At 38.8% G+C, this 6,444-nt stretch overlaps 1 non-coding gene across 1 annotated transcript; it reads left to right on the forward strand.

Annotated features, from left to right (window-relative positions):
- The first annotated feature begins 3,255 nt into the window (after window positions 1-3,255).
- On the forward strand, window positions 3,256-3,363 carry LOC112768277 (small nucleolar RNA R71). Its single transcript, XR_003185713.1, has one exon. It is a non-coding gene; the product is annotated as a small nucleolar RNA R71 (small nucleolar RNA).
- Window positions 3,364-6,444: the final 3,081 nt, after the last annotated feature.

Here is a 6,444-nt window from a genome sequence, read left to right on the forward strand (position 1 = left end):
TCAGACCGGTTGCTAGTGGGAATGATTGAGCATTGAATAAACTCCAACCATCCTCTAGCTATAGGCTTGAGGTCCAATCTTCTTAGTTGAACCGGCTTGCCTTTGGAGTCAATCTTCCATTGAGCTCCTTCTACACATATGTCCATAAAGACTTGGTCCAACCTTTGATCAAAGTTGACTCTCCTTGTGTAGGGGCGTGCGTTCTCTTCCATGTATGGCAAGTTGAACGCCAACCTCACATTTTCCAGACTAAAATCTAAGTATTTCCCCCGAACCATTGTAACATAGTTCTTTGGATCCGGGTTCTTACTTTGATCATGGTTCTTGGTGATCCATGCATTGGCATAGAACTCTTGAACCATTAGGATGCCGACTTGTTGGATGGGATTTGTTAGAACTTCCCAACCTCTTCTTTGAATTTCATGTCGGATCTCCGGATACTCATTTCTTTTGAGTTTAAAAGGGATCTCAGGGATCACCTTCTTCTTGGCCACAACATCATAGAAGTGGTCTTGATGGGCTTTGGAGATGAATCTTTCCATCTCCCATGACTCGGATGTGGAAGCTTTTGTCTTCCCTTTCCCTCTTCTAGAGGATTCTCCGGTCTTAGGTGCCATCAATGGTAATGGAAAAACAAAAAAGCTATGCTTTTACCACACCAAACTTAGAATATTGCTCGCCCTCGAGCAATAAACAAAAGAATAGAAGAAGAAGAAGAAGAAATATGGAGAGGGAGAGGGAGATGTGGTTTCGGCCAAGGAGAGTGTAGAGGGGTGTGTTATATGAATCTGGTGAAGAATGGAGGTCTTTATATAGGGTAGGGAGGTGGGGTATTGGTTCGGCCATATGGGTGGGTTTGGGTGGGAAATTGGTTTTGAATTTTTGAAGGTAGGTGGAGTTTATGAGGTAGGTTTATTGGGAAGAGTGGGTGGATGTGAGTGGTGAAGGTTTAGTGGGGAAGAGAGATTGAGGTGATTGGTGAGGGGTTTTTAGGGAAGAGTGTTTATGGGGTTGTGTGAAAGAGAGTGGTGAGAAGAAGTGAGTGGAGGTAGGTGGGGATCCTGTGGGGTCCACAGATCCTGAGTGGATCCTGTGGGGTCCACAGATCCTGAGTGGATCATGTGGGGTCCACAGATCCTGAGGTGTCAAGGCATTTACATCCCTGCACCATTAGGCATGTAAAAATGCCTTTGTACCCAACTCTGGGCGTTCAGCGCCAGGTTGGTGGCCATTTTGGGCGTTCAACGCCCATTTGCTGCCATTTCTGGCGTTGAACGCCAGAACCATGCTTGTTCTGGGCGTTCAGCGCCAGAATGCTCCCATTCTGGGCGTTCAGCGCCAGAACTATGCTCTGTTCTGGTGTTTGAACGCCAGACAGATGCTCCTCCAGGGTGTAATTTTTCTTCTGCTGTTTTTGATTCCGTTTTCAATTTTTCTATTTATTTTGTGACTCCACATGATCATGAACCTAAGAAAACATGAAAAATAAGAATTAGATAAACATTGGGTTGCCTCCCAACAAGCGCTTCTTTAATGTCAATAGCTTGACAGTGGGCTCTCATGGAGCCTCACAGATGTGCAGAGCTTTGTTGAGACTCTCCAACACCAAACTTAGAGTTTGGATATGGGAGTTCAACACCAAACTTAGAGTTTGGTTGTGGCCTCCCAACACCAAACTTAGAGTTTGACTGTGGGGGCTCTGGTTGACTCTGCTTTGAGAGAAGCTTTTCAAGCTTCCTCTCCCTGGTTGCAGAGGGAGATCCTTGAGTTTTGAATACAAGGGAGTTCTCATTCCATTGAAGGACTATTTCACCTCTGTCAACATCAATCACAGCTCTTGCTGTGGCTAGGAAAGGTCTTCCTAGGATGATGGATTCATCCTCTTCCTTTCCAGTATCCAGGACTATGAAATCAGTAGGTATGTAAAGGCCCTCAACCTTTACTAATACATCTTCTACTTGTCCATAAGCCTGTCTTCTTGAGCTGTCTGCCATCTCTAGTGAGATTTTAGCAGCTTGTACCCCATAGATTCCCAGTTTCTCTATTACAGAGAGGGGCATGAGGTTTATTCCTGAATCAAGGTCACACAGAGCCTTAAAGATCATGGTGCCTATGGTACAGGGTATTATGAACTTTCCAGGATCCTGTCTCTTCTGAGGCAATGTCAGTTGATCCAGATCACTTAGTTCATTGATGAACAAGGGAGGTTCAACTTCCCAAGCATCAATGCCAAACAATTTGGCATTCAGCTTCATGATTGCACCAAGAAACTTGGCAGTTTGCTCTTCAGTGACATCCTCATTCTCTTCAGAAGAGGAATACTCATCAGAGCTCATGAAGGGCATAAGGAGGTTCAATGGAAGCTCTATGGTCTCTAGATGAGCCTCAGAGTCCTTTGGTTCCCCAGAGGGAAGCTCCTTATTGATCACTGGACGTCCCAGGAGGTCTTCCTCCTTGGGATTCACGTCCTCTCCTCTCCTCACAGGTTCGGCCATGGCGCTTATGTCAATGGCCTTGCACTCTCCTTTTGGGTTCTTTTCTGTATTGCTTGGGAGAGTACTAGGAGGGATTTCAGTGATCCTTTTACTCAGCTGGCCCACTTGTGCTTCCAGATTTCTAATGGAAGACCTTGTTTCATTCATGAAACTTACAGTGGCCTTAGATAGATCAGAGACTAGATTTGCTAAATTAGAAGCATTTTGTTCAGAGTTCTCTGTCTGTTGCTGAGTTGATGATGGAAAAGGCTTGCTATTGCTAAACCTGTTTCTTCCACCATTATTAAAGCCTTGTTGGGGCTTTTGATCCTTCCATGAGAAATTTGGATGATTTCTCCATGTTGAGTTATAGGTGTTTCCATAAGGTTCACCTAAATAATTTACCTCTGCTATTGCAGGGTTCTCAGGATCATAGGCTTCCTCTTCAGAAGATGCCTCTTGAGTACTGTTAGATGCAGCTTGCATTCCATGCAGATCTCTGAGAAATCATATTGACTTGCTGAGTCAATATTTTGTTCTGAGCCAATATGGCATTCAGAGTATCAACCTCAAGAACTCCCTTCTTCATAGGCGTCCCATTGATTACAGGATTCCTTTCAGAAGTGTACATGAACTGGTTATTAGCAACCATGTCAATGAGTTCTTGAGCTTCTGCAGGCGTTTTCTTTAGGTGAATGGATCCACCTGCAGAGGTGTCCAGTGACATCTTTGATAGCTCAGATAAACCATCATAGAATATATCCAGGATGGTCCATTCTGAAAGCATGTCAGAAGGACACTTTTTGGTCAACTGTTTGTATCTTTCCCAAGCTTCATAGAGAGATTCACCTTCTTTCTGTCTGAAGGTTTGAACATCAGCTCTAAGCTTGCTCAGCTTTTGAGGAGGAAAGTACTTGGCTAAGAAAGCCGTGACCAGCTTATCCCAAGAGTTCAGGCTGTCTTTGGGTTGAGAATCCAACCATAATCTAGCTCTGTCTCTTACAGCAAAAGGGAAAAGCATGAGCCTGTAGACTTCAGGATCTATTCCATTAGTCTTAACAGTATCACATATCTGCAAGAATTCAGTCAAGAACTGAAAAGGATCTTCAGATGGAAGTCCATGAAACTTGCAGTTCTGCTGCATCAGAGAAACTAATTGAGGTTTCAGCTCAAAGTTGTTTGCTCCAATGGCAGGAATGGAGATGCTTCTTCCATCTAAATTGGAATTAGGTGTAGTAAAGTCACCAAGCATCTTCCTTACATTATTATTATTTTTGGCTGCCATCTCCTTTTCCTGTTCGAAAATTTCTGAGAGGTTGTCTCTGGATTGTTGTATTTTAGCTTCTCTTAATTTTTTCTTCAGAGTCCTTTCAGGTTCTGGATCTGCTTTAACAAGAATGTTCTTGTCCTTGCTCCTGCTCATATGACAAAGAAGAAGGCACAGAAAAATAATAATAATAATAGAGATTCTCTTTACCACAGTATAGAGGTTCCCTTATGTGAGTAGAAGAAAAGAGGAAGAAATTCGAACACAGATAGAAGAGGGGGTTCGAATTTGGTGATGATGTGAGGAAGAGATGTTAGTTAATGAATGAATAAATAGAATAGGATGAGAGAGAAGGAGGGAATTTTCGAAAATTATTTTGAAAAAGAGTTAGTGATTTTTGAAAAATGTTTAGTAATTTTTTTTTCGAAAAAAAAATTTTTTTTTTTTCGAAAATTTTTGAAATTAAAAATAAAAATAATTAGTTAATTAAAAAGAAATTTTTGAAAAAGGGGGAGATATTTTCGAAAATTGAGAGAGAGAGTTAGTTAGGTGGTTTTGCAAAAGTTAAGAAACAAACAAAAAGTTAGTTAGTTAGTTGAAACAAATTTTGAAAAGATAAGAAGTTAGGAAGTTAGAAAAGATATTTTGAAAAGATATTTTTGAAAAAGATAAGATAAGAAGATATTTTTGAAAAGATATGATAGGAATTAGTTTTTGAAAAATATTTGATTTTTAAAATCACAATTAATGACTTGATTCATAAGAAATCACAAGATATGATTCTAGAACTTAAAGTTTGAATCTTTCTTAACAAGCAAGTAACAAACTTCAAATTTTTGAATCAAAACATTAATTGATTATGTTATTTTCGAAAATTTGATATAAAAATAAGAAAAAGATTTTTTGAAAAATAATTTTTTGAATTTTCGAAAATAACTAAGAATTTTGAAAAAGATTTGATTTTTGAAAAAGATTTTGAAAAAGATAAGATTTTCAAATTGAAAATTTGATTTGACTCATAAGAAACAACTTGATTTTAAAAATTTTTGAAAAAGTCAATCCAAATTTTCGAATTTGAGGAGAGAAAAAGGGAAAGATATTTTTTTTTTTTTGAATTTTTATGAAAAACATGAAAATTATGCAATGCATGAAATTTTTAGATCAAAACAATGAATGCATGCAAGAATGCTATGAATGTCAAGATGAACACCAAGAACACTATGAATGTCATGATGAACATCAAGAACATATTTTTGAAAAATTTTTAATGCAAAGAAAATATGCAAGACACCAAACTTAGAAATCTTTCATGTTTAGACTCTAAGAAACGAAAAATGCATATGAAAAACATGAAAAGACACAAAACAAAAAATCATCAAGATCAAACAAGAAGACTTACCAAGAACAACTTGAAGATCATGAAGAACACCATGAATGCATGAAATTTTCGAAAAATACAAGATGCATATGCAAGTGACACCAAACTTATAATGTGACTCAAGACTCAAACAAGAAACAGAAAATATTTTTGATTTTTATGATTTTCTAATTTTTTTGGATTTTTATTTTATATTTTTCGAAAATTATATGAAAAAGAAAAATAAGGATTCCAAAATTTTTAATATGAATTCCAGGAATCTTGCATTGTTAGTCTAAAGCTTCAGTCCAGGAATTAGACATGGCTCACTAACCAGCCAAGCTTTCAAAGAAAGCTCCAGTCCAAAACACTAGACATGGCCAATGGCCAGCCAAGCTTTAGCATGTAAATCAGAAACAGTAGCAGGTGGATTAACTCCAACTAGCTTGCTCTTGATAGCAAATTGCTGCCTCAGTCCAAATAAATTTATACATGGCTTTACAGCCAGCCAGGCTTCACATGCTTCATGAAACACTAGAATTCATTCTTAAAAATCTTGAATAAATTTTTGAAAACATTTTTATTTTTTTCGAAAACATAAGAGAGATTTTTGAAAATATTTTTGAAAGATTTTTGAAAAGAAAATAAAATAAAAAGAAAATTACCTAATCTGAGCAACAAGATGAACCGTCAGTTGTCCAAACTCAAACAATCCCCGGCAACGGCGCCAAAAACTTGGTGCACGAAATTGTGATCTCCAGGCTCGAACAATCCCTGGTAATGGCTCCAAAGCTTGGTGCTTTGATCTTAATACATAATTGTCACAACTTCGATACAACTGACCAGCAAGTGCACTGGGTCGTCCAAGTAATACCTTACGTGAGTAAGGGTCGAATCCCACGGAGATTGTTGGTATGAAGCAAGCTATGGTCACCTTGCAAATCTCAGTCAGGCGGATTTAAACATGATACTTTATTAGATTAAAATAAACAATAAAAGGGATAGAGATACTTATGTAGATTCATTGGCAGGAATTTCAGATAAGCGAATGGAGATGCTTTTCGTTCCTCTGAACCTCTGCTTTCCTGCTATCTTCATCCAATCAGTCTTACTCCTTTCCATGGCTGGCTTTATGTGATACATCACCACTGTCAATGGCTACTTTCGGTCATCTCACGGGAAAATGATCCAATGCCCTGTCACGGCACGGCTAATCGTCCGGAGGCATCACCCTTGCCAGTGGCTTCATCTTATCCTCTCAGTGAATAATATGCTCACGCACCCTGTCACGGCACGGCTATTCATCTGTCGGTTCTCGATCATGCTGGAATAGGATTTACTATCCT

Source organism: Arachis hypogaea, chromosome 17 (assembly GCF_003086295.3).
Source record: "Arachis hypogaea cultivar Tifrunner chromosome 17, arahy.Tifrunner.gnm2.J5K5, whole genome shotgun sequence".
Lineage (NCBI taxonomy): Eukaryota > Viridiplantae > Streptophyta > Magnoliopsida > Fabales > Fabaceae > Arachis > Arachis hypogaea.